Source organism: Heptranchias perlo, chromosome 10, assembly GCF_035084215.1.
Source record: "Heptranchias perlo isolate sHepPer1 chromosome 10, sHepPer1.hap1, whole genome shotgun sequence".
NCBI lineage: Eukaryota > Metazoa > Chordata > Chondrichthyes > Hexanchiformes > Hexanchidae > Heptranchias > Heptranchias perlo.
The window spans coordinates 17,026,746-17,054,268 of record NC_090334.1 but is presented as its reverse complement, the minus strand read 5'-3'; the positions used below and the strand labels follow the sequence as shown (position 1 = coordinate 17,054,268).

Here is a 27,523-nt window from a genome sequence, read left to right as displayed (position 1 = left end):
CAATAGCTACAAGCTCAGTAATAGAACAAATAGAAATTTACTGGAATCTAATGTTCTAAAACACCCTTTGTGATGAGGATTATAATGCTGTGCAGTTCCGATCAGACTGACATTTGAGGGGTGCAATTGATGAATGCAGTTTGGAAATTTGATATTTTGTAATATTATAATGAAGAGGCACAGAACTGACGAGATCCTGCTTTTGGAAAGGTAATATAGATTTTTATATTCTATAACTGTAGATTCTGTTGTTGCAGAATCTGCCATGTGAAATCCACACACAATGCAAACAACACTGGAGCAACCGTAAATGTTCATTTGTTTGAAAGTTGCCAAACTCAGCTTCATTTTCTGGAGTGCTGGACCCAGCCTCCCCCCACCCCCAGTGTTAAGAACACTCCTCTGCAAGCCTGCACTCCTGGTGGCAATGTTTTATATTGTTTTTGGCTGTAGAGATACCAGTAAAGAATACCCTTACAGATGGGCCTCTGCTTTTCCTGAGGCAGCAAGGAGGCCTGTAAATCTGATCCTTTTAAAGTAAGATGAGTTTTTTTTTGGACCTTACTCAATGCTACGCCAAAAAGTGACGGTTGGTAATTCCCGTAACCTCTGCAGCTCAGGATAGAGAAGAGTTCAAGCATTCTGTAGGCTCAAAGACACAAACGTGCAACCATTTGTCAACACAATTGAAATGTTCTGTTACAAACTGTTGAGGCAGCACCCACTCATTTTCCTAGATGAAGATGGTGGAGTTTTGACTGAGACTTAATTTAAATGTTGCAGTTCAGTGATTCATTAATAGTTCCTGAATCACGTCTGGTCTTATTAAAATGAATATAACGCTGCCTTGTTTGGAAATTTACAACAGCATGAAAACTACCATTGTGTCTGACTACAGCTTGAAGAAAAAGGTCAACATGAATATTAAAAAGATGAGCACTTTTTTGTTCTTTCTTCCCTTCCTGCTTTTGGAAGAAAATATTTTTTAGACCAGGCATTGTAGAATGTTGCATGTCTGCATAGATTTTGTTGGAGTGGATTTCAAAGGATTGTTAGTTCAGTCAGCCTCCAGTTCAACAGATGTTATTTTCTGTTTTGACTAGTGCATTCAAACAGACTTGACTGATGTCATAGGACATGTTAGTTGGTGTATTTGAACCTACTCTGTCAATTTTGATTTAAAGTAATATTCCTAATTTATCTTTTTCATACCATTTTATCTACGTCTATAAGATCACCTTTCCAATACCTCCACTCCAGGCTGAAAAGCCTCTGTCTCTAGTCTTTCCTAGCTTCTGAGACCCCAGCCTCTTGCCTCTTCTCTATACTGCTACCAGGACTTGACTGTCCCTCTTGTGTCTTGATGACCACAACTGAATGCAGTACTCAAGGTGTGGTCTGATTAGAGCGCTGTCTTCCTCTGATTTGCATTCAACAATGTTGGTTATATAGTTCAATATACTATTGGCTTTATTGATTATTGCACTGCATTAGTTGGACAGTCTATATACGCTCCTAGGTCTCCTTCCACTTCATCCCTAGCTATTTCAACACCTTTCAGGGAATATTCAATTGCGTCTTGACCAGCATTTATGGATCTAAATGTCTGTTTTTCAGCACTGTGTCTAAAGTCACCAAAATGCATTGTACATCACTGTGGAGAGTGAGTGTTGCATGTGAAAGATGCTTCATTTTAGGCTTGGAGCAGCTGCAGGGGTTTAAAATGTACCTTGCTGGAACTACTACCTATCATTTGTTTTGGTCAGCCAGGTGTCAAATGTGCAAGAAGTGACTTCCATGTGTAAATGTCTTCAAACCAATCTACTGATTTTCACACCTAGAATTCCTTTTGCCTGATATGAAGTGCATGCACATTTCCCATCGGGAAAAACTCCGAGATTTTACCAGTTGGCAAGAGCCAAGGCTTGGGGATCCTCAAGTTTATTGCAGAGGTAGAGTTGGAATTTAACCACTTAAAATGGTGCGGCTTACTAGCAAAGAGCCCCTGTGAACGTCCTCCTCCTTTTCCACCTAGAATCACCCGACCCATTTGAACATTGGCTAGCAGTGTAATCTGGAACCCTGTGGGGAAAGTGATAGCTTCCAGTGAGGGGTTTGCCACTGCAGGTCCCATTAATACGTCAGGTTGGCTGCTCACAGTGCCCTGGAGTATTCCAGAACTTGTATCTGCCACAGATGGCTGATTCTAGCTATTTTTATGTTGACCATCAGTTGCTGCCTCCTGTACTGCAGGTTTCAAGCAGCTGGCAGTATCAACAATGGGAACTTGCTGGATATTTGAAGACTAGCGACGTGGAAGACCCATTTTTTGTGGGGTCTCTCCTACTGCCTCTAGTCTTCCTGGGACCAGTATGTATGTTGCTCCAACAGCAGCAATGCATTTTGGTAATGACATCTTCATGCATGTGCAAGGGTATCCTCTGTAGTGACATCATGACATGAAGTCCCTATTTCGTGCATGCAAGCAGGTCAAAACCAGTCTGCATGTACATGGAATAATAAGCCCCACAGTGCAGCTGGTTTACAGGAAGACTGGCTGCTCTGGAGCAAGGCACAGTTGGTTCACTCTCCCTTGGCTCAGGCTGCAGTATAAAAGCAGGAGCTTTTTTGATGTTCCATTGCCAGGTTGCCATCTTGAAGCAACCTCAACACCAAAGAGATCCTACTCCCCTGCACCCTCCCTTCCCCCAAGACTCGATAACCATTTTATGGAGACATGTTTACACTGGTGGATGAAACCTATACGTGGCTTTGGCAGAATGTCTATTTATATACGTGCTGATACGCATATTGAGCCATAATGGTTACTTTTTTATATGATGTGTACAAGAATTTGCTAACTATTCCTCTCTTGACCCATTGCTTGGCAATTAAAGTATTAACTGGTGCTAGCCATTATGTGGGAGACATGAGGATGCACGCAACAAAATATGCAGAGCCAATGTTCATGCGGGCCTGTACAATGGGATCCCCACTCCCTGTTGTAAGATTTTCTTTTTCAGAACGTTTCTGTGATTTTAGTTTTTAAAAAAAAATCTATCTATATATAATTAGAATTAGGGAATTTGCATAAAATGTATTTTTCGTTTAAATGTTACCTGTTGGTGTAAAGAATGTGTTTTCTTTACAAAGCTGCAAGTGAAACCCAGTACTTCAGTGAAAGGAAAGGTGTGAGAGACTGCAGGAGTAGACTGTCATGCCAGTGCCAAAACCAGTGCCACGGCTGATGGAACTTGAGACGTGAAGTAATGAAATTGGACTTCAGACTAGTAAAAAAGGGAGGAAGAAAAGGGGGGAAATCAGTAGATTTTGAATGTTACGATTGAGGAGTGAGTGATCAATATTGCAAAAATGTGGTGACTGTACAGTATTACTGCAGTATAATTCATCATTCCAACCAAATTACAAAAGGTCATGTTTGTGCTGACATGACATAAACGAGGAAAGGTCACTTAGATCCTGGCTCTTGGGATGTACTTTGGAATTTTATTTTTACATGCCAATATCCCAGTAATAGTAAGGGCTGAAGAATTAGTAACAAATTATTTTTGCTGTGTGGTCTTTTTTTTAAACTCAATTCAGTTCGCAGTGTTTTTCTTGGATGTGTAGTGCGATGGAATGGTTCTGAAGTTCATTTTTAAAAAAATAGTATGGAAACACTTGGACAAAAGAAATAGTTGCTAACTGTGACCAGCTGTCTAAAATGTAATGAGATACAGTGGGACTGTATTAAATGGGATACTCTGGGATCACGCTGGCAATGTTGAATAAAGGAACCAGTATCTTTTTATTGTGTAATGACTCTCCAAGAAGTTACCAGTTTTTTTTTCTCCTCCTCCCCATTGCTTGTGGGTAAACGTGCTGAGCCACACAGACTTGGGAAACAATTGCTTTGCTTGCTATGTGTGTAGCAGAATTGTAAACCTGTTCTTTTTTGAACGCATTAATGACGTCACTTGGCGACCAAAGGAATTCTCTTCCCTCGCACCCACAAAACAGGAAAGCCCTGGTTCATCCCTGATTTCTCCTGCGTCAGTTGACTTCTGGTGCAATAATAGTAGCATGACTTCAATTTGCTTTGGTACTGTTTGGTTAAGGGGGAGAAAAATTAGCCAGGGTTCTGTTCCCAACTGCTGTCCTGTGACTCTGCTGACCCTCGTGTGGACTAATAATGATTATATGATTGGGCACTTAACAAAAGCATAATCAGAGAATTAAAGACAAAGGAGGAGCTATCAGGAAGGGGTGACTAAAAGCTTGGTAAAAGAGGTGATTTTTAAGGAGCGCCTTAAAGGAGGAGGGGGGAGGTGGAGAAGCAGAGGGAGGGAATTACAGAGCACGAGGTATGGATGACTGAAAGCCTGGCTGCCAGTGGTGAAGCTAAAGGAGGGGAGATGCTCAAAAGGTCAGAGAGAGCAACAGGCAATTTGGGGTGGTGGTTTGGGGTGGAGGACGTTATAGCAAAAGAGAGGGGCAAAGCCATAAAGGTTCACATGTGAAAAGTACCTATTTAGGTGGAAGGCATCTGATGCATGTTTATACCTGTTACAGTAACATGATATTGTGAAGCATATTTAATGTATTAAAAATAATTTGGTTTAATGTTGTGTTTCTTGTGTACTGCACCTAACTGATCTCAAATTACTCCCACCACTACTGACACATCTGTAATCACTGGTACTTCATTCTAGTGTCCTGGTGCTCTCTCCAGATACAACCCAAGTTTGGAGGAATCGAATATATAATTGTGATAGTTGGGAGCTCACAGATTAAGTGGATGTGGCACAAAAGTTTTTGTTGCTCAACATTGATGCTTTAGTAAAATCCTAATGACAATGTAGAGTATTAGCTTAGTCAGGAGAGGACTGGAGAAAAGGGTTACCGAGTACGGAAGACCTTCCAAGGAATGTCCACCTTGGAGGATGACTGATTTTCAAAATTGTGAAATGGGAAAGCTATTTTGTTTTTTATTTTTTAAATGATTCATCTTAATGCTATTGTCTGTAATAATTTATCCCATTGATTGAAGACCGTAGAGTTATAGAAATTACAACAGAGGAGGAGGCCATTTGGCCCATCGTGCGTGTACCAGTGAGATGATGTGTTTGTGTCCATAAGTGAGTTGTGTGCAGCATTTGATGGATTTTACATCTCGTCTCCTGTTTAACAGATTTAATTCACTGATCAGCTTTCTGATCCAGAAACTTAATGTAACCAATAATAAAATACATTGACATCAGCATGCCACTGAATGGATTGTGGTGAACCTTTATTGATATATTTTATGTAAACATTACTGAGTTTATATGCTGGGAAAATAAAGTCTGAGATGTGTGCACATTGTGCTGTTATATGAAACTTCTATACACTATTGGAGTACTGGAAAGCCATTCCCTTGACCATTTTTTTTCTCTCACCAATTTTCTCCTCCCCATCACTGTTGCTTTCTTGATGCGGCTTCATGGGCTTTGACTGTCCTTTCACAGCTCATCCAATTAGCCGTGGCTGTAAGTGTCAGCAGGCTATTCAAGTTACTTGACCACAGGGACATCACAGCTGACCCCAATCCTGCATGCATGTGTATTTCCAATGGGGGTTGTAGGATTTCTTCCCCACCCTCTTCCCTCACCCCCTCCCCCAGGGGTGCTGACGCCAGTTGTGCTTCTGCCACTTCAGATCGGATTAAATAACTCAGCATGGACTGGGGATTACAACTAGGTCATTCCATGTATCTACGTCTCAGCTACTCACTGAATAAAACTCCTTGAACCATTGGTTGAGTTTTTCTCTTGACCCTTTTAAGTGACTCACAAGCTAATGGCCCACTCTACACCATCTGAGAGCAAATTGCACATCATTGAGGCCAATGTGGTTTAAAATAATTAAATGGAAATATTAAAGAAAATTTTAATTGATGTTTAATTTCTCTCAATGAGTTACATTAAAACGTTGCATATTGCACCATTGCTGATCTGCCTCAGGATACAATTTCTTATGGATATCAGAATTGTACATACAGTGCAGTAATTGTTTCTTTTAATTGGTAGATGACTGCATTGTGGAAATGTTGTGAATTGAAATTCGGTACCATCCAATGCTCTCCCCATCTTTCCTGAAGGCATTGACTGTTGCTGAGGTATGCATCATACATACTGACTGCCTTTCATCATCTCACCTAACTTTGTTGTTTATGTGCCGGCACATTATTTGACAGTGAAGGGTTGGTTGTAACTGAGCCCGATCCTGTCCCACCAACATTTACTCTTAATGTTGGTGTCAGCTTGCTTTTTGTGAGCTACTCTTCGTATTGCTCCCACCAACACCACCAGCAATGACCCACCTGTAGCCACCAATACTTCACCTTGATGTTACTGAGTGCAAAGTGCTGTCTCCAGACACAACCAAAATTATGAAGGACAAATCAATCGTTGAACTGCAAGTTTTTGCATAGCCAGTGTTAACACTTTATTGAAATCTTAGTGACAACATTGCGGTTGCTTGCCTGTTTGTTTGTCTGCACCTTCAAACGTAATTGTTGCAGGCATGAAAATGGAGGATTTTAATATCTTGTTTTTATTCAGGTGTGTATAAGGTTGAAGTAGATGTTTCTCAGTAACAGTTGCACTTTTAAAACTTAGTCTCCTCAAAGGATTTTCTTGCAAACAGTTGGTATATAGTTTTTATGGGATGTTCTTGTAAGTGCGCTTCTCTGTACTCCATCTCCAGGCAGATAAAACAATGTAAACTTCACAGTGAAGCCACTAAATCACTGGCAATATACAACTGAAAATCAAAATCTGTAATGCCCTATTAATATACTCCTTATAGTGTATTAATACAGCAAGTAATGGCAACAGCCATTGTTTAAAAAAAAATAGGTTTATGAACAGTGGGTAGTGTAGAGTATATCTCGATTTTAAAAAAATGTACTTTTAGATAATATGATGTAATCCTGTGTTTCTTTAGTATGCAAGTTACATCACACAGTTCACAGTACTTGAAGTGGTTGCGGCTTTGCATTGATACAAGCCATGCATTGTAATTCAGGTCACTCAATTTACGTTCAGCCAAACGATGTCGTCTTGCCCTTGTTTTTGAATCTCACTCTGTGGTCTTGCTTCACCCTACTTTAGCAACCTCGTCTCCAGCTGTTTATCTATGCAGACCCCTCTAGCAGCAGCTTTCTTGTTCTGGACTCCCTCTAATCCATCAGTAATGGTCACTTTTTCAGCCCCCACTCCCCTGCCCTCTGGAACTCCCCTTTGCCATGCCACCTTCCTCATAGCTTTCAAAATCCTCTTCTTTGAATGTGCCCCCCACCACCCCACATTCCCCTTTTTATCTTATCATAGAATGATACAGCACAGAAGGAGGCCATTCGGCCCATCGTGCCTGTGCTGGCGCTTTGAAAGAACTATCCAATTAGTCTCTTTCCCCATTGCCCTGCAAATCTTTCCTTTTTAAGTATATATCCACTTCCCTTTTGAAAGTGACTAACCCTTTCAGGCAATGCATTTCAGGTCACAACAACTTGGAGTTTAAAAAAAAATTCTCATTTTTCCAATTATCTTAACTCTGTGTCCTCTGGTTACTGACCCTCCTGCCAATGGAAACAGTTTTTCCCTATCAAAACCCTTCATAATTTTGAACACCTCTATTGAAAATTCCTTTGACCTTCTTTGCTCTAAGGAGAACAATCCCAGTTTCTCTAATCTCTCCACATAACTGAATTCCCTCGTCCCTGGTACCATTCTGGTAAATCTCCTCTGCAGCCTCTCTGTGTAAAATGCTCTGAGACATCTCCCTGTATATGAAACGTGCTATAGAAATGCAAGTTGTAGGAGAACCACAATGGATGTGAAGTGAATCTTTTTTTAAAAAAAAAAAATAATTGCTGGCCCTGTCTAATAATGCCAGTTGGGTGCTTCTTTTGGGGTTTGGGGGGGAGGGGTTGTGAAGGAACGGAGGGAGGAGGGCAGGTTCCAGTTTCTACCAGGAAAATAAAATTTAAACTTCCGTTTAGATGCATGCTCTGAACTTTATTTAATTTAAACAGTATGTGCTGTAGAATGAAATAATACATGGTTGATTTTTTTCGTTATTACTTTAAGATGCTCATTTAAGTTCTTTTCATGACAAATTGGAAAACAGTAATTCAAATAATTGGAGTAATCTAGACCCTCCGAGAGAAAAGAGCAACAGCACAATTTTGGAGCCCTTCTAACTTCCAGAAAAACTTGGCTTTTAACCTTAAAACTACAACTGAATGTGTTGACTCCTGGTGGTGCCTAGTTCATACCCTGGGGGTGTGTTCACCACCTGGCAGGAAAAAAATGGCCGCTGTGCTCATTTTTACTTCCCATGCCTGTACCAAGCAGTTTTAACTACACTTAATTAGTAACTTTTCCTGACATTTTCTCCCTGCCTCTGCCTCCACTTCCCACTCTGGCTTTAAAAATGGCTAACAGAGAAGTTATATTTCAGATAAGAACTGATGAAATAGCTAAGTGAGGAACAGGACAGGGGTGGCAGTCTGTTTGGTCTGGTACAAATTTCATGGCCTGCAGTAGACAGGCTTGGGCTCAGTCTCACTTGTCCCTCTGGGAAGGAGTCCTCATATCTTCTACAGCCAGGCATGGACCTTTACTGCCCAATTTCTAGTTAAGTGATGCCATGACTTGGGGATTGTAAATAGACCCCTTGTTCTGGATACTGTGATCTCGCATGCCGCCACATGCGTTCTCTGGTCTTGATGAAAAGCGGTCTGAAAAATATTCTAGAGGAGACACAATTATAAGTCAGCAAATTGGTTCATTTCACATGGAATACATGAATGAACAGGATACAGTTTTCCTATGAGATCCACCTATTTCCTACCACTCCTCATACAGTTTAAAAAAAAATGCACCTTTACCACTATTGCTCGACAGAACTCACAAGCTAGCTGTCCCTAAGTTAACTGATGCTAACTTCAGATTACAAGTGGTATGGGCTCACTTTGTCTTGGCAGAGCCTCTTTCTGTCTCTGACTGTCTCATTCTGATTGGACTATTGCTGGACTATAACTTGGTGTTGTAAATTTGTTTACAATTGTCAAACATTTGCCTGAGGAAGGAGAAAATCTCCGAAAGCTTGTGAATTTAAAATAAAATTGCTGGACTATAACTTGGTGTTGTAAATTTGTTTACAATTGTCAACCCCAGTCCATCACCGGCATCTCCACATCATTCTGATTGGTGAGAGAGCTTTCTTCAGGCTGTCCAGAGAGGAAAAGAAAAAACAGAGATAGTCCTCTGACCCCCCCTTCTTTAGCTGTGTCGAGGATTGGCCCACCAAGCTGCCAATCAAAGTTACCACCTTGAATGGAAAGCCAACCCCTTTGTGTGGAAGCTTGCAGCACCTGTATGTTCAGCTAAGCTCCCTGCTGGATGCATTTGAATGAAAAACCATTTCAGCATCTCTATGAAAATGGTTATGGATGTACTGAACAATTTCCCAATATTCCCAATTAACATTCTAAATGGCTTTAAAGTTAAGTCAAAAACAAATTGTATCCTTGGGAATTAACTTTTTTTGTAAACTGAATCTAACTTCATAGCAATATCGCAACATAAACTTAAAGAAAATCTCTTCCAGGCTATATTGACAGAAGTTCCAAAATGTTACATACTGTCCTTAATTATAGTATGCAGAACCCACTTGTTATACCAGTGGATGCTTCACATTTAGAAAATGTTTTCTAGTCTTGAGTGGAATCGGCCACAATTTTGTTTCTCTGTTGATTCGGCTCTCATTTTATGCTGAGAATGTATTTGGCATCACTTTCGACTGAGAATGGACTTGCTGTGATTTGGTTCAAAGTAAGGGTGATTGTCTCTTGCACTGATGAATGTGTACTGTATTTTACTATTAGCAAATAGCATCCTAAGCTAGTAAATGTGTAATGCACACTTTGCATATAATTCGAGTTTTGCCAATGCTTTATGAATTGATACTGAAACAAATCTTGTTTACTGTGGAAAGGTTGTGCAATGAATCTGAGTGTACTGCATGCAATTCACAGTTAGCCTAAGTGTTTAGATCCACTTTTTAATTTTGAATCCTGTCCAGTAATGGAAATTGATGTTCTAGCTACAGATTTTGTACTGTTTTGCAGCCATACCTGGTAAATCTGGGCTTGGCTGACTCTGGAGGAAGCTTTTGAACTCCCAATGTTTGTAGACCCCGATGGATATCAATGCATGATGTCTCCTGATAACCTAAATGTAGCAATCAGTTATGCTTAATCAAAAAGGTTGAGTAAGAAACGGTTGATACATTTTGGCACCCATGTTTAGTGAAGTGTGTAACTGCATCTTTTATAGAGTGTTTTTTAATCCAGTATGAGAAGGGCTTTGCATGCATAGTCAAGTATAGTAATAGTGGTGATATACTTGGGAGAAGTCAGACCAATGCAGTGAGTATAAATGCAGAATGTGTTCATGGGATGTAACCATGTTGCCTTTTATGTTTTGAAAATGATTGTACACGACTGGATGGAATATGGGCTTGGCAGTGAAGCTGGAGGACAATTCAAAATGATTAGTGAGGGTCCAGAACATTGAACTTGAATAAGCCGACCAGATGGAATGAACAGCATTGTCTCACACTCAACACCACCTGTTCTCTGGTGAATTTATTCGGGTGCAAAAAAAACTTTGGAAAAAAAAGCAACAAAAGGAATGGTGTCCTTATTGAAGATTTAAAACAAAACCCACTACATAACTGATGCAGCACGTTGCTTATCTTCAGCTGTATGTGGGAAATACTGAAGGGACTTTTCTTCATCTATAACTCTGTTTCAAATGGTGATGAGAATGAGATCTTTGATTGCAAGTAACCATGATTGGCGCTGTATTCTGTGTTATCAATATCTGAAGCACTCCGCCTCATTTCATGTAGTCTCTTATGGCCAATAATCTTTTGTGGACTAATGACTGCCAGAGGCAATCATTATAGTATAGAGAACTTGCAGAAGTTCCAAAACTCTGATCACAAGACTGAAAGAAGGTTTCATTAACTGCAAAGTGCAGCCCTTAAAAGGTTTGAGTTTTGAAGAAGGGTCCATACCTGAAATGTAATCTGTTCTCATCACAGATGCTAACGGACCTTCTGTGTGTTTCCAGCATTTTCGTTTTTCGTTGCTTTAAAAAGTCTGATCGTAACAACCTTGAGTTTGACCTGATACAGCTGGTACAGGACTTTCTGTTGCATTGGTATTTGATATGGCTATGGTTTGTTAAGGTTTCTCGATAGCTGCATTGTGCACCCTTATTTTAGAAAAGGCACTGTGGAATGCTGAGCCATGCAGACCAGAAAGAGGTTCGAGGTTTGATCCCTGGTCTGCGCTTAATTAGCTGATCTCCATCACAGTGCCAGCAGGAATACTACAATTCGTATTGGTGTTTGAGTTAGAAAGGGGAAAATTGACCATAGTCCCCGCTCCTGATGGTATCCTGATGGAAAATGTGCCTGTAGGTACTGCAGAGAACCAGATTGGGCTCAGAGCAATGTACCACTGTAATTGAATAGCCCGCCTATACTCACTGCTTAGACTCTCACAAGAAGAATTGTCAAGGGTGCTGATATTTTCAGAACTGTCTCCCAGCAGGCTTCAACGGAGGGCCAAAAGAAAACTGGGGAAACAGCAAAGAATTGTTTTTGTAAATTTCTGAGAGTTTAAAGAAGAAATTATTGCTCCTAAAATTAGTAAAAGTTTTTTTAAATGTAAAAGTATACCATAATGCTATAATATGAGAGTACATTGTGTTACTGGCCGATTATATATTCTTCATTGCCCGTGTGTGGGTATGTGTTCGTTTCCATTTAAAGATAAACCGAGTGATCTGGATGGTTGTATACCTGATCAGGGTGAAGTGGGCAGAATCAGTGCAAGTAAATTGAATCGACACGGGCTGGAACTCCACAGGTCAGTGACCGTATCTCCAATGAGGTAAATGCAGCTCTGTCGTACTTGAGGCATATGACTCTTAAGATGCATCCTGTGCAATGTCATCTGCACTCGCTGTTCAAACATTTTTTTTAAGAACAGGGACAGGTGGAAAAAAAAGTTAATGAGGATTAAACAAATCTTGCTGGTGAATTCCATGGCCAGCCTCCCATAATCACGTATATCTAGTTTCAAATGTCACAGTTGAACTGGTTTTTATACAACAATCTTGTTTTGGCACTGTAACATTTTAAAACGTGGTCACGGTGATTTTTCTCTGGATCCAAAAGGAGCTTGCAAGCAGTCAGATGAAATGAGAGCTTCAGCTTCAGGAGCTAGTGAAGGGTCAGCTTGACTTGTAACTGCTGCGTCGCTGAAGTTGGTGTTAAGGCTTTTCTAAGGTAAGGAAGTTGTTGTGTTTTGCATTTGAGTGTCGGCCTGACCCACAAATTGAGTGACTACAGAAAGGATTGTGCTGCTGGAACTGACTGTTTCCAGCAGCTGAAATCTACTGAGTGCTGTTAGGAAAAAAAAAGTTGGTCAGTGCCTAGACGGAGATTAAGTGCTTTATTGCTGGAGGCTTTGGTTTCTATTGATCTGTGAAGCACATTCCATTACTTCTAGTGGGCTAAATGGTGGAAAATTTGCACTCAGGCTTTTGTTGTATACATAGGAACATGAGTAGGCCATTCAGCCCCTCGAGCCTGTTCTGCCATTCAATCAGATCATGGCTGATCTGTATCTTAACTCCATCTACCTGCCTTTGTTCCGCAACCCTTAATATCATTGCCTAACAAAAATCTATCCATCTTGGTTTTGAAATTTTCAATTGACCCCCAGCCTCAACAGCTTTTTGGGGAAGAGAGTTCCAGATTTCCACTACCCTTTGTGAAAAAGTGCTTCCTGACATCACCCTTGAACTGCCTAGTTCTAATTTATAGGGGCAGTCATTTTCACTGGCAGTTTTCCATTCAGTTTCCAGATGCTAGGACTGAGTCACTGGAATTTCACTGTTGGTGTTTGCTAAAAAATCATTTCATCTACACAGTACAAAAATAAATCTCTGGACTCAGACACTGGCTTTTCACCTCTGGGACTTGAGCTCATGAAATGAAAGTCTCTCCTCTGTCTGCTGGCTTTAGAAGCTCTATATGAAATGAGTTTGAGCAGTCAGTTTCTGGGATGCAGAGGTATACAGTGTAAAACTGCTCTTAATTTCACGATGTGGAGATGCCGGTGATGGACTGGGGTTGACAATTGTAAACAATTTTACAACACCAAGTTATAGTCCAGCAATTTTATTTTAAATTCACAAGCTTTCGGAGACTTCCTCCTTCCTCAGGTAAATGTTTCACAGCATTGTAGTAAAGGTGCCTGCCTGAGGCTAGGGCTGAAGGGTGTTGAGTTGAGTAGAGGGAGCTGTACTCTTCATTTAACCGTTTTGTACCTAACCTGGGAGTGCTTGATCCCCAGTACAAACAAAGTACAATTTTTTTTTTAAAAAGGCATTATAGAAAAAATTGTCATTGGCTCTTCCAACCATTAAAGAGGAAGGAAAGTGCAGGTGGAGTATATTTTGTTCAAAACACCCACTCCCAATGTGTTTAATGGGGGCCAGAACCTAGGACCAGGCCGTAGTCATCAGTCCCTCGGAAATCACACTACTAGCAGTGGTGTCGCTGGATCAGATACTATTCAAAATGGCAAGAGTTTGATGCAGGAAATTTGACTCTTAAAATGGTAACAAAGCATGTGCTTTTTAACATGAATATTGGGGAAGTACAGTACTTTGAACAGAAAGTGTTCTTCCTCTTTAATCTTCTGGGAGAATAACATTACAATGACTAGAAAGGCGTCACACAGTTTACATAGGTTATTTATAGAAAGAACTTGCATTTATATAGCACCTTTCACAAACTCAGGATTTTATAAAGCGCTTGGCAGCATATCACTAACTCCACTAGTGCATTCTACAGCCTCAAAACCCTCTGGGGGGGGGAAAAAAAATTCTCCTGCTCTCTGTCCTAAATTTCTTACATTTTAATCTTGTATGTGTGTTCTAGGCCCTTCAATAACTGGAAACAGTTTGTTTCTATCTACTCTGTCCCATCACTTCATAATTTTTAACACTATCAAATCACCCTTTAATTTCCTCTGTTTTAACAAAAAGGGCCCCAAATTTTCAAGTCTTCAAATGTTCAGCACTGGAGCGCTGATGAGCCCTTGCCCATACAGCACAGTGGATTTGGGGATAAATGTTGGCTAGGACACCAGAACTTCCCTGCTTTTCTTTGCATAGTGCCATGGGATCTTTCACATCCACCCGAGGGGGCAGACGGGGCTACAATTTAATGTCTAATTCAGAATGCACAGTGCAGCACTTCCTCAGTACCGCAGTAAAGTGCCAGCCTAGATATTGTGCTCAAGCCTCTGAAGTGGGGCTTGAACCTACCATCCTCTGACTCAGAGGCAAGACGGCTGCCACTAAACCAAGCCTGACATTTGTGCCAAGAAAGGCTCTGTTGTAAACATTTTCATCACTTGGAAGCAGGTTGGTATGGTTAATGCATTTTGTTCAAAGAGGCAGATAGCATGGAGATGCGTCCAGTCACGTGGTTCCCTTTCAAAGTCTAGGAAGACACAGAAAAAGTTTTACTGTCGTGTTGTCACTAGGTTTATTTAGTGCAGGAAATATCACAATTTTTAACTAATACACTTCACTGTTCGGTATGTTTCCTGTGTGATGTACTTGTTTCATTGCTTCAAGTTGGTCCCACTGCGGGTACAGACCTATACTTCAGACTCCTGCTTCTAGAACTTAGAATGTTCCCTCCGTTTGGACTTGTCCTTCCAGACTTTGGTTTGGATCCAAGTTGTATGTGCTGGGTGTTTTTCGCAGTTCAGGTGGACATACCCACATTACAAAACTTAGTTATGACTTAGATGCATCGAAAGTCATCTTAATACTGTACAATGAATGAATTTCACCAATGACATTTGGATGTTGTTCCCGAATCGGCACATTACAAACAGTGTTCCAGTGCCACTCGTAACATTGTCAGCTGTGTGCACAATGCAGCATTAATCAATGCCCCTTCACTCCGACCTCCTGGAGTTAAACTTTTCCCAACATTCTAAAATTCACAATGCCTAACCTGCCCACCCACATTAGCAATTCAGAGTTTGGAGGAAATCAAGAGCGCCTGCTTCAAATGGCCATGCCCATGAGTCTGTTGGCCTTAAGGGGACTGGACCCGCAACAGTAACTAGTTTGAACAGATTTCATATTGTTTGTTTGTTCTAGTACAAACTCAATTTTATCTTCATATCCTTAAGACAAAACTCAAATGAAGCACGTACATAGTGTAATTTTCTGCATGTGCAGCACAGCTTCTACCCACATATCTTTATGAAAATGGAATTTCCTGTATGTTAGTCTTGGAACCACATGAAATATTTTTACACTTCATTAAATGTCTGTCGCTGAGGGTTAGGTTGGTTCCAGTTTATATTTTGGAAGTGTTGCGGGTTTTCTATTGGCTGCGTTGCATTTGGACAGTGGCCGAATCCCAAAACTGAGTAATTTTCTGGCAGGAGATCACTTTGCAGCTCAAAACATTTATGCCTTCTCTGGCTTTGAGTAGCAACATACTGTCAAGTACAGTACTTGCATGATCCAAAAACTGCTTAGGAAAATTTATGATGGGTGACTGTACAGAGCGTGTGACGATTGTGTGAGGGGAGAAAAGTGATGTCCACGTGTGGTATCCCTGCTACAATCCTAAATGCTGATCTTCAGTTCTCATTCATTGATTGATTGGCCTTATATTCTTTCTAGCTCTTTTATGTTTAATGTAGTATTGTGTTTTGTGCATGTGGAATATTCAGTTACAGTCTTCTCAACAGCAAATGTATTATCTAGTTTGGGGGGGGGGGGGTTAGAGTGGGGAGGAGCTCGAAATTGAATTGCAGGTGATGAACTGTGAAGTGGCAGTAACAACAACTTGCATTCATAGTGGCCTGGAATTTGCAGCTATGGTGAAATTAGACCGCTTTGCTCCCCGATCCTCCGGTGGCAAACTTGCGCCTACATTTGTGGAAAACTTATTAGAATGCGGAGCATCACAGCCAATGGCCAATGTACTGATCCAGCTGATTTTGTAGTTTGTAAAATAATTCTGATTGCCCCTGAGTTTCCATAAGCCCATAATCTATTAATATACCAATAGAGTATGGTTGTAAAGGGGCTTACTAGTGGCAGAATGTAATATTTACCCCCTCTCAAGTTTAGTTGCGTAAATTATCACGATGATTTTTGAGGTTTGTTTAATTCTTTTCAGATAAAACTCATTTCGAGGACCATCTGTAACAGAACGTGTAGATATGCCCTATCATGATTCTTAATAAATCAATTCATCTTTCACTGTGTACTTAAGAGCCATTAGAATGTTGTAGGCAAATTTCACTACCTCATTTAATAAATGGAATGGAGAACGTTAAGGGGATAGATAAGTGCTTACTGTTATTCATTATTCTATTATACTTTATTGAGGCCGCAATTGGCTTCCTGAGGGCGACACTGCATGCTATTCTACACGTTGTAATACTGTATCCACAGGCAGGTAAGCTGGTTCACAAAGGTCAGCGACATAACTATACACTATATGGTCCACTTTGAATCCATGTTTCCATGAATCATCGGGATATCATTATGGGACTAATAAGTATTTAGTGCATGCATGAGAGGTCATCTAACGGCACGATTTCTTTGAGATGGTAGTCAAACGCTGAACTCAACAGCAATAAGGTAACAGGAAATATTTCATTACCCTAATGCTTATTACAGTGGGAATGATTACATTGCCAACTGATGTATCTCAATGAGAGTGCTTTGACTGATGACTTATCGGCTGCTAGTTTGACCTCTTTGCTCCTGCAGACAGAAGTGGTATCTATGATTTGATTTATGAGAGTGGGTCTGGGCATTCTCTTTGAATTGATCTTGTGTGCTCGAAGTGTGGATAATCAGGCATCGGAAGTAGCCACCTTGAATAAACACATATCCCACGCTGCTGCCAGGTCTCCAGCGCCATTATTTTTCAGTCTAAGTGGCAGCAGTGTGAACCCTGGCTTAAATGCAGCAAATTCGCAATTGCCTTTGATTTCAATGGGCGCAGAGCTATGACAACTATCTTCTAGCTGTTTTCGGCGAGGGGTAACGGCAGAGCAGAGCAAAAGTCCCAGGAAATTATGGAGGGACGTAAGTAATGGTATAAGTCATTCTCGCAATAATTTCTTGGAACTTCTGTTCTAGAATAATGACATACGCCACAGAATAATGGCGCAAGTTTTCAGCAAATTGCAGGCCAGTATCTTTTAGTGTAGATAAACAACCCACAGTGTTTCACAGAAGTGAGAAAAATGGACACTTAACCAAAGAAAAAGTAGTTCGGAGAAGTGACCAAAAGCTTGGTTGAAGAGGTTGCTTTTAAGGAGCTTCTTAAATGAAGAAAGGGAGGTAATTCGAGAGTGGAACCTCGGCAGTTGAAGTCTTGCTGCCAATAGTGGAGTGTAGCTGGACGGAGTCAGTGGCGAGAGAGCCAGCCAGGTTTGTGACGGGCTGAAGGAAATGGCTTTTTCTTCCTGCTGTTTAGCTGGTGGAAGTTAAGACTCATCCAAGACAGGATGTTGGGCAAGCAGTCTGTGAGCACAGGAGCAGCAATAGAGTTTATAGAAGCAGTGCAGAGGTAGAGGTGGGTGTTTTTGGTATACATGTGGAACTGACCCCATGCCTGGGGATGCTAATTTGCTGTCGAGGGGCGGCATGTAGACGAGAGGGTCAACGATGGATCTTTGACGGGGGTGGGGGACCTCTGGAAGTAATGGCACGGGGGAGAGATGCCATTGCTAGAAGTTTGCTGACTACAATTGGATAGGTAAGAATGGAACCAAGCAAGGGCAGTCCCACGGTGCTGAACAACTCAATTGAGGTTTAGTCAACCATGCCAAAGGCTGCAGAGAGGATGAGGAGAGATAATGAACCACAGTCAAATATTTTCTGGTTAAAGTAGAATTTCAAGATTTAAACCCCTTTCCCTGGTATTCCATTAAAAGCTGTAGCTGCAAGCAACGTGACTCCTTTGTGTAAGCATCTGGAAAAGTTTGTTTTAACTCTTGCAAAGTTCTGTGATCCAGAAAGCAGCCAAGTGATCTTCAATCAATTCTGATGTTGAGCCATTTTCTAACTTGTTGATATTTTGTTGGATAGTACTGGGGAGTGAGCAATACTTTTCCCTTGACCATCCCCATTCCCCCCGCCCCTCCCAAAATCAGGGAGTTGTGTGCGTTCTGCTCAAAGTTGCCATTTTGGGGATCTACTTGTTAAAACGTTAATTGTTCTGAACTGGAACTTTGCTGAGAGGAGCTGGAACGTGTGTGGTGCTCATTCTGGATCACGGCAGACTGCTTGGTGTTCAAGTCGCCATTTGCTTCAGTTTTGTGATGCTTTAAAAAATATTGACTTTAGTCCATGTGTTAATAATTAACAACAAATCCTTACTACATAGTGAGGTTTGTATCTCGTGGAAAAAGATTTCTATGAGCATCATAATCCAAACACGAGTAAGATTCTTTTGTTGTCTCGAGCAGCACGATTTATGGTAAATGTTTTATTCCAATTAAAGCTAGACCTACTGGAGGACAATTATAAGATTGTCATATTCTTTTGTGTTTTTCAACAAAGCTGTGGTGTCTCTCGGAACAAAATGTGCTTGCTTTTCTCAATGTTTGGCAAAACTCCATTTTAGTACAATTGGAAACGTTTAAATAAAATATTGCTTATTCTAGGTTTGCTGTAATTGTTCACAGTTTACAGCGAGGGCACATCTGATCCCTGATATTCAGCTTTGAAGGTATTAGGTTTTCCCCCAAATCAAAGCTTCCACAAAGTGACATGCCTTCATTGGTGTTGGCAGGAGAATTGTTTACACTGTAATTCAACCACCAAGAATTTTTTGTTTCAATTTTCTTCCATCTTTAAAACTGGAAAGTAGAATAGTTACCCCCAAGACTGACATTTAGAAAGTGGCCAGGCAGAACAGCCTGCAGTTGTTGAATCCTCCTCACATGCAGCCAGAACCTAGTTCTGCGTCCCTGAGTGGCAGATGCTGTGGCTGACATTTGTGTCTGCAGCTGCTCTGAAGGGAGTTAGGAGGCACTGGATTATCATCGTTTATGTGCATTGTATTTAAAAGATCAGTACAGATGAGGTGGGCCATTTTACCCATCTAGTTAATCCTCTGTGGAAATTTACATTTGTTTTTCTCCCCTTCTCCCAAATCACAGCAACTAAATGGCTCTCGAACCAACATTTTGCTTCCACGAACCTACTGGAAAATCATTCCAAGTATAAAACTCCTCTTGAGTGAAGTGCTTGTTGGCCTCACCTTGAACTTTACTCTGACCAGAGCATTACACGGCTTTAGCATGACTGCCTCACATTTTAAACTCTATTGATTTCGCAATATAGCTCAGCATTCCGTTTGCTGCTCGACAATCATGGGTATTGTCAGTGTTGAGTCTGCTATCACTGCCGGATCTTTCATCCTATCCCCTAACTAGATTGACATCATTCATTATACATATGAATGTGCAAAAAATGACAGATAGGAAAAGGCCTACTGGTCCATCTAGCCTGTCCCATACAGTTGTGATGTTTTAAGCATCACAATACATAAACTCCTCACCCACCCAGAATCATGTAATCTCCTGGGAGAGGTGGAAAACCAGATTCGGATTGCTGTGTTTTCTTTAGTGTGTAAGATCTTGCATTTACTTGTATTGAATTTGATCTGACATAGGTCTGCCCACTTGCAAATGCTGTTTATTAATTTTGCTATCCATGGATAAAACTCAGATTCAGGAACAGCAGATTAAAAATGTTGCTACTGTGGTTTGAAGACTTGCCTTGTAATACTCTAGCCATGCTGTATTTTCAGAATCAATGTTATTGTTCAATCTTTAAAATATTGGTCACATTTGTGATCTCTAATCAGACCTCTTACTGGTATATCTGATCATTGGGAAATATATCAGTAACTTGTATGCTTTGATGGACTCTCTGGGCAGCCATTATGACGGAGCAGTGGTGTATTACATAGTATTATGTAAAAGGACAATGTAGAATATGAATGTCGATTGTGCTAAGCAGAATACGTAGTTGATGCCAAAATGTCAAAAGTCATCAGTGTTTGCATTTTTCCCTCCTAGTTTCTTCTCGTACTCCATCTCTTGAAGATAGTGACTTGGATTCATGTTTTGCCTCTTTCCCTAACTGGGGTACATTGAAACCAATTGTAGTTTCAACCCTGATACCGCAGCTGGTAACAACTCAAGCTTTGAAGTAGTGATTACGTAGAATTACATAAAATTACATAATGTACAGCACAGAAACAGGCCATTTGACCCAACAGGTCCATGCCAGTGTTTATGCTCCACAAGAGCCTCCTTCCACCCTTCTTCTAACCCCATCAACATATCCTTCTGTTCCTTTCTCCCTCATGTGTTTATCTAGCTTCCCCTTAAATGCATCTATGCTATTTGCTTCAACTACTCCTTGTGGTAGTGAGTTCCATATTCTAATCACTGTCTGGGTAAAGAAGTTTCTCCTGAATTCCCTATTGGATTTATTAGTGACTATCTTATATTTATGGCCCCTAGTCTCCCCACAAGTAGAAACATTTCTCTGTGTCTACCCTATCAAACCCTTTCATAATCTGAAAACCCCTATCAGGTCACCCCACAGTTTTCTCTTTTCTAGAGAAAAGAGCCTCAGCCTGCTTAATCTTTCCTGATAGTTATAACCTCTCAGTTCCGGTGTCATCCTAGTAAATCTTTTTTGCACCTTATCCAATGCCTCTATATCCTTTTTATAATATGGAGACCAGAACTCTGCATAATACTGCAAGTATGGTCCAACGAAGGTTCTATACAAGTTCAACATAACTTCCATGGTTTTCAGTTCTATCCCTCTAGAAATGAACTCCAGTGATTTTTGTTTTGCTTTTTTTATGGCCTTATTAACCTGCATCTCTACTTTGTGATTTGTGTATTTGTACCCCCAGATCACTGCTCTTCTACTCCATTTAGACTACTTTTCCAAGGAGTATGTGGCCTCCTTATTCTTCCTACCAAAATGTACCACCTCACACTTATCTATATTGAAATTCATTTGCCAATTACACACCCATTCTGCAAGTTTATTAATGTCTCCCTGTATCTTGTTGCCGTCCTCCTCCGTATTAACTACATCCCCAATTTGGTGGTGTCTGCAAATTTTGAAATTGTACTTCTGATTCCTGAGTCCAAACCATTTATGTAAATGGTGAACAACAGTAGTCCCAGCAACAATCCTTGTGGAACTCCACTTCCCACCATTTGCCAGCTTGAGTAACTACCTTTAACCCCTACTCTGTTTTCTGTTTTGTAGCCAGCTTGCTATCCATTCTGCAGCTTGTCCCCTGACTCCACATGCTCTGACCTTAATCGTGAGTCTACCTTATTGAAGGCCTTTTGAAAATCCAAATATATTACATCTTCTACATTACCCTTGTTAGTCTCCCTGGTGAATACTGAATGTTTGTTATTTCACTGTCATTACCTATGATTTTATCTTGTGTATCCCTTAGTGTCCTATCCCTATCCTGATTTTTCTTTTGTTATTTATGTGTCTGTTGAACACTTCACTCTTTTATATTCCTTGATAATTTAATTTTGTAGTTTCTCTTTGCCTTCCTAATTGTTTTTTTGACGTCTACCCTAACCTTTTCGCATTCGTAGTGATTGTGCCACATCACATGGCACATCTACCCTATCAATCGTTAGAGCCCTAACATCTGCACGGTTAGAGCTATACGGGTTTGAGGCAGGAAAATGATTATTTTCAGGAGCATGGAAATGAAATGGCGCTAGATCAGGCAGTAGTATTGACTACGTGGCAGTAGTTGAGAAATGTGCTGGTCTTTTAATAATGAAGCAAAAACACATGATTTTGACAACATTTTGATGGGATTGCTGGTTCTTTGAATGCACCTGGATATATTACTGTTGCTGGAATTTCATGAACGCACACGTAGAGTCAACATTCTAAAGCTTTGTCTTTTGATGCATAGAATGAGCCTGAATATATGTACCTCATGTACATTGGACTTTGTGAAGATCAAGTATTTGAAGATATTATAGATGGAGAAAGTCAGAGAAGGCATGTTCAAGTTTTATCTCCAGACCTGCTTTAAATTGTCTGGTATTCTATCATTTTGTATTAGAAATTCAGAGAGGGTGCTGAAGGCTGAGTGGCTCTCTTAATGGGTCATCTCAAAAACTGATGCCCTTTAAAGCAGTCAGTTTCAGGACTATCTAGCTGCATAGGACCTATCTCTTAACCATTCAGATTAGCAGGTCCTGCTATAGCATGTGGCTGGGAGTTGAGGAATCATGTTGACCTGTTGAGACAATGTAGAGATAGTGTTGCTCTAAATGTAGCTATGTAAACAGTCCTATACTCCAATACTGATGCTCTTTAGTGTGATCAGCGTAACCTCCCCCCACCCCCCCCCCCCCCCAAAAAAGAAAACGCACCTGTACGCGGAAGGACTCAGTTTCTATCAAGTTAATAGTCTGCTTTTTTTTTTAAAAGCTTCGTCCCAGTGACTTGTGATGCTATTGATTTTAGTTTCTAGTGATTTCTGCGGTTTTATGTAATCCTTTGGGTTTTATGTGCGGGTTGTATTTTTTTTGAGCAGTTCACCCAGTATACTGAGCTGGCTTTTTTAATAGCTCACAGTGCGTCAAGATATTTTTATGCTCCGAAGATATAAAAACTAAATCTGTAGAGTCAGCTGTAGTCAGAGTAACAGTGTTGCACTGTAATGCTGATTTTTTTTTTTGAAATGCACTTGTGAACAAAGTATTACATGGGCAAACATCAGCAGGATAATAAGTGTGTAATTTTGGATTATGTCATTCATTGATGATCTGAGTATTCTGATCTCAGCCTGGTTTGCAGTAGGGGTTATCTAATTAGTATCAGTGCCCCTGGGATAGAGAGGGGAAGAATCAGCCTGGGATCCCGCTCCTGATGGAGGTCAGGGTTCAACTGTGATGCCCCATTTTGTCGAATGGCCAATACAAGTAGCATCTGGGATATTGCATAGTAAAATGTAATCTTGTCTTCTAGATTTATGTATGCAAGAATGGACTCAAAGTTGCATGTCTAGCTATTCCAGGGAAGCAAACTGAATTTTCTAATTTTCACCATGGTACAGATGCTTGTCCTAAATGCTGTTACTGAGTTAATGCACCAGAAACTAGCTGCACCTGAGTGTGAGCACCAGGTTTCATTGCAGAGTAGTTGTGCTATATTTACTCTTTTGAGCCCCTTTGTGTGTAAATTATTACTACCTGGATTTGGGTGACTCCAGATGTGTTGATTTTATCACCTTCAGCTGGCCTGCCCGTAGAAGATGGAAAGCAAGCATACAGTTTTATTTTGAACTTGTACAGTGCGTGGAGTGAAGAATGTACGAGTTAATTGCTTAGTAGTCCATGAAATCTGCAGGACTCCAATAATAAGAAATCGCAGGGATTCTTAAAAAAAAAACCTCTGTTCCAACATGCTTCTAGTTCTGAAGTGGTGTTTTGACATTTGCGGTTAGCACTTAACAATGGGAGAATGAAAAATAAACGCCTTTTTATTTAGTATAGGTAAAACATAAGTGTTCTACAAACATTCCGCAGGTGTAATGAGCAATGCAAGTGTACCGGCCTCACTAGTATAACCTGATAGAATGACAAGGGTCAAACTCGGGGAATGCTAATATCTTCTTTCCTGATACAGACAAATTGCGTGTGGATTCGTGTATCCTTTTAAGAGACAAGTCAATCGTCACACGTTGGAAGTAAAGGCCAAGCATAATCTTCAGATGAAAAGGGGTTAGAGGGCAGGGGTTACTTCAACCAGGCTGTGGAAAACATAATTCAATCCCCATTATAAAGTCATACATTCTGTTCTTATTTTTATATGATACTTACAGAAATTTGAGAAGTAGATTTAGTTACAACTTAGGGGTTTCTCTGTAATACAGGGAGATGTAAAAGTGAGGGATGCAGCCACTGGTAGAAGGGTATAACTACTGTGTGACCAGTTCACATAGGCAGTTTGTTATAAATGTGGACGCAGGAATTTATAATGGAAGTGCATGTAGATGTAAGTTTTTATTATGTATAGTATGACATTTTCATATAGTATACACTTGACCATGATCAGAGACGTTTTCCAACGTGTCTTATTTTAAAAAGTAACGTGTCAAATAAATCCAGGCCACTCCCATACACCTAGCTAGGTGTATGGGAGTGGCTTGGATTTATTTGACGCGTTACTTTTTAAATAAGTTTTTTTTCTTTCTTGTTCCTCAGCAAATTACTCATCTCCATTTCCGGCATAACTCTTTGTCAAAACTGGAATATATGTCAAAGAATGGTTACAGCATAGAAGGAGGCCATTCGGCCCGTCGAGCCCGTGCCGGCTCTCTGCAAGAGCAATTCAGCTAGTTCCACTCCCCTGCCCTTTCCCCGTAGCCCTGCACATTTTTTTCCCTTCAAGTACTTATCCAATTCCCTTTTGAAGGCCACGATTGAATCTGCCTCCACCACCCGCTCTGGCAGTGCATTCCAGATCATAACCACTCGCTGCGTTTCAAAAAAAAAAGTTTTTCCTCATGTCACCTTTGGTTCTTTTGCCAATCACCTTAAACCTGTGTCCTCTGTTTCTTGACCCTTCCACCGATAAGAACAGTTTCTCTCTATTTACTCTGTCTAGACCCCTCATGATTTTGAATATCTCTATCAAATCTCCTTTCAACCTTTCCTGCTTGAAGGAGAACAACCCCAGCTTCTCCAGTCTATCCATGTAACTGAAGTCCTTCATCCCTGGAATCATTCTACTAAATCTTTTCTGCACCCTCTCTCTAAGGCTTTCACATCTTTCCTAAAGTGCGGTGCCCAGAATTGGACACAGTACTCCAGTTGCAGCCAAACAAGTGTTTAATAAAGCTTCTTCATAACCTCCTTGTTTTTGTACTCTATGCCTTTATTTATAAAGCCCAGGATCCCGTATGCTTTTTTTTACATCTTTCTCTACCTGCCCTGTCACCTTTAATGATTTGTGCACATATACCCTCAGGTCTCTGTTCCTGTACCCCCTTTAGAATTGTACCCTTTAGTTATTATTGCCTCTCCTCATTCTTCCTACCAAAAATGTATCACTTCGCACTTCTCTGCTTTAAATTTCATCTGCCATGTGTCTGCCCATTTCACCAGCCTGTCTATATCATCTTGAAGTCTATCACTATCCTCCTCACTGTTCACTTCAAGTTTTGTCATCTGCAAATTTTGAAATTGTGCCCTGTACACCCAAGTCCAAGTCATTAATATATATCAAGAAAAGCAGTGGTCCCAGTATCGACCTCTGGGGAACACCAATGTACACCTCCCTCCAGTTTGAAAAACAACCGTTCACCACTACTCTGTTTCCTGTCACTTAGCCAATTTCATATCCATGCTGCCACTGCCCCTTTTATTCCATGGGCTTCAACTTTGCTGACGCCTATTATGTGGCACTTTATCTAACGCCTTTTGAAAGTCCATATACACAACATCAACCGCATTGCCCTCATAACCCTCTCTGTTACCTCATCAATAAACTCAATCAAGTTAGTTAAACACTATTTGCCTTTAACAAATCCATGCTGGCTTCCCTTAATTAATCCACACTTGTCCAAGTGACTGTTAATTTTGTCCTGGATAATTGATTCTAAAAGGTTCCCCACCACTGAGGTTAAACTGACTGCTCTATAGTTGCTGGGTTTATCCATACATTTTTGTTCAAAAAAGGATATAACATTTGCAATTCTCCAGTGCTTTGGCACTATCCCCATATCTAAGGATGATTGGAAGATTATGGCCAGTACCTCCGCAATTTCCACCCTTACTTCCCTCAGCAGCCTAGGATGCATCCCATCCGGACCGGATGACTTATCTACTTTTAAGTACAGCCAGCCTTTCTAGTACCTCCTCTTTATCAATTCTTAGCCCATCCAGTATCTCAACTACCTCCTTTAACTGTGACTTTGGCAGCATCTTCTGTCTTTTACCAAGGAAGATGCAAAGTACTCATTTAGTACCTCAGCCATGCCCTCTGCCTCTCTGCTTAGATCTCCTTTTTGGTGCTTAATCGGCCCCACCCCTCCTCTTACGACTTGTTTACTATTTATATGCCTACAGAAGTTGTTTGGATTCCCTTTTATGTTAGTTGCCAGTCTATTCTCGTACTCTGTCTTTGCCCCTCTTATTTCCTTTTTCACTTCCGCCTCTGAACTTTCTATATTCAGCCTGGTTCTCACTTGTGTTATCAACCTGACATCTGTCATACGCCCCCTTTTTTTGCTTCATTTTACTCCCTCTCTCTTCCGTCGTCCAGTTCTGATAAAGGGCTGTGCCTGAAACATCAACTTTTTTCCATTCTTTACAGGTGCTGCCTGACTTGATGATTGTTTCCAGCATTTTTTGTTTTGTTTCATATTTCCAGCATCTGCAGCATTTTATCTTTTGTCACCATTTCCCCCTTTTTCCTGACCGCTTGAGATTGGGAACCTGATGTGGGAAACGCTGTACAGGAGCACACATCCGGACAATCCACTGATAAAGCACATTGGAGGCCTCATGCTGTGCTGTTTTGCTGCAAACCTTCCTGCAGGATAATGATTTAACGATGGGCTATTTTGGAGTAAGGCATGCATAAGTGAAGATGTGTTCTGTAGTGAGATTCTGCGTAAAGAAACCAGGTTTTAAAAAAAAAATGCTGCTCACACCTTCTTCCAGATAGGTCAGTTGGTAAAGGAACTGACTAGCATGGCAGTAAGTCTTGCAGACCTGGTAGATCTCTAGTTGCCATTGGCATCACTACCCTTGGGTTTGGAAAGGGCACAATCAGCCAGGATTTCCATTCATTTTAACCATCCATTGACCCCTGGTGGAAACTGTGTGGATGTTGGGAGAGGCAGGACCAGATTCAGCTGTGATGTCATCAGCAGTTGAATAGCTGGTTGATGTCCAATGCCGAGGCTACTTGGGTAAAATATTGTCGAGCAGCTGGCATCTGTGTTACACTACCCCAGCGAAAAACCAAGACCGTGAGGAAAAGGTAGGATAAAATTGGGGGGGGGCGGGGGGGTGGGGGAAGAAAAAGAGGGATGGCAATAAGTCCATACAGCATCGCCCAGTAATATTGAAGGGTCGTATAGTCTAACCTTGTACACAGATTGACTTGATACCGCTAATGGGGGAGGGGAGGGGTTGTGGAAAGAGACGACCATTCTGAGTAAACTCACCTGCAATGTGCTCTAATTTATATCTTGCTGTCACGGATAAGAGCAGAAAAGGCAGAGACCCGAAAACAAA

General features: G+C 40.8%; 1 protein-coding gene across 2 annotated transcripts in view; it reads left to right on the top strand.

Moving 5' to 3' along the window:
- Positions 1 to 27,523, top strand: part of sipa1l1 (signal-induced proliferation-associated 1 like 1) — a 348,364-nt gene that overhangs the window by 102,993 nt on the left and 217,848 nt on the right. The window lies entirely within an intron of this gene.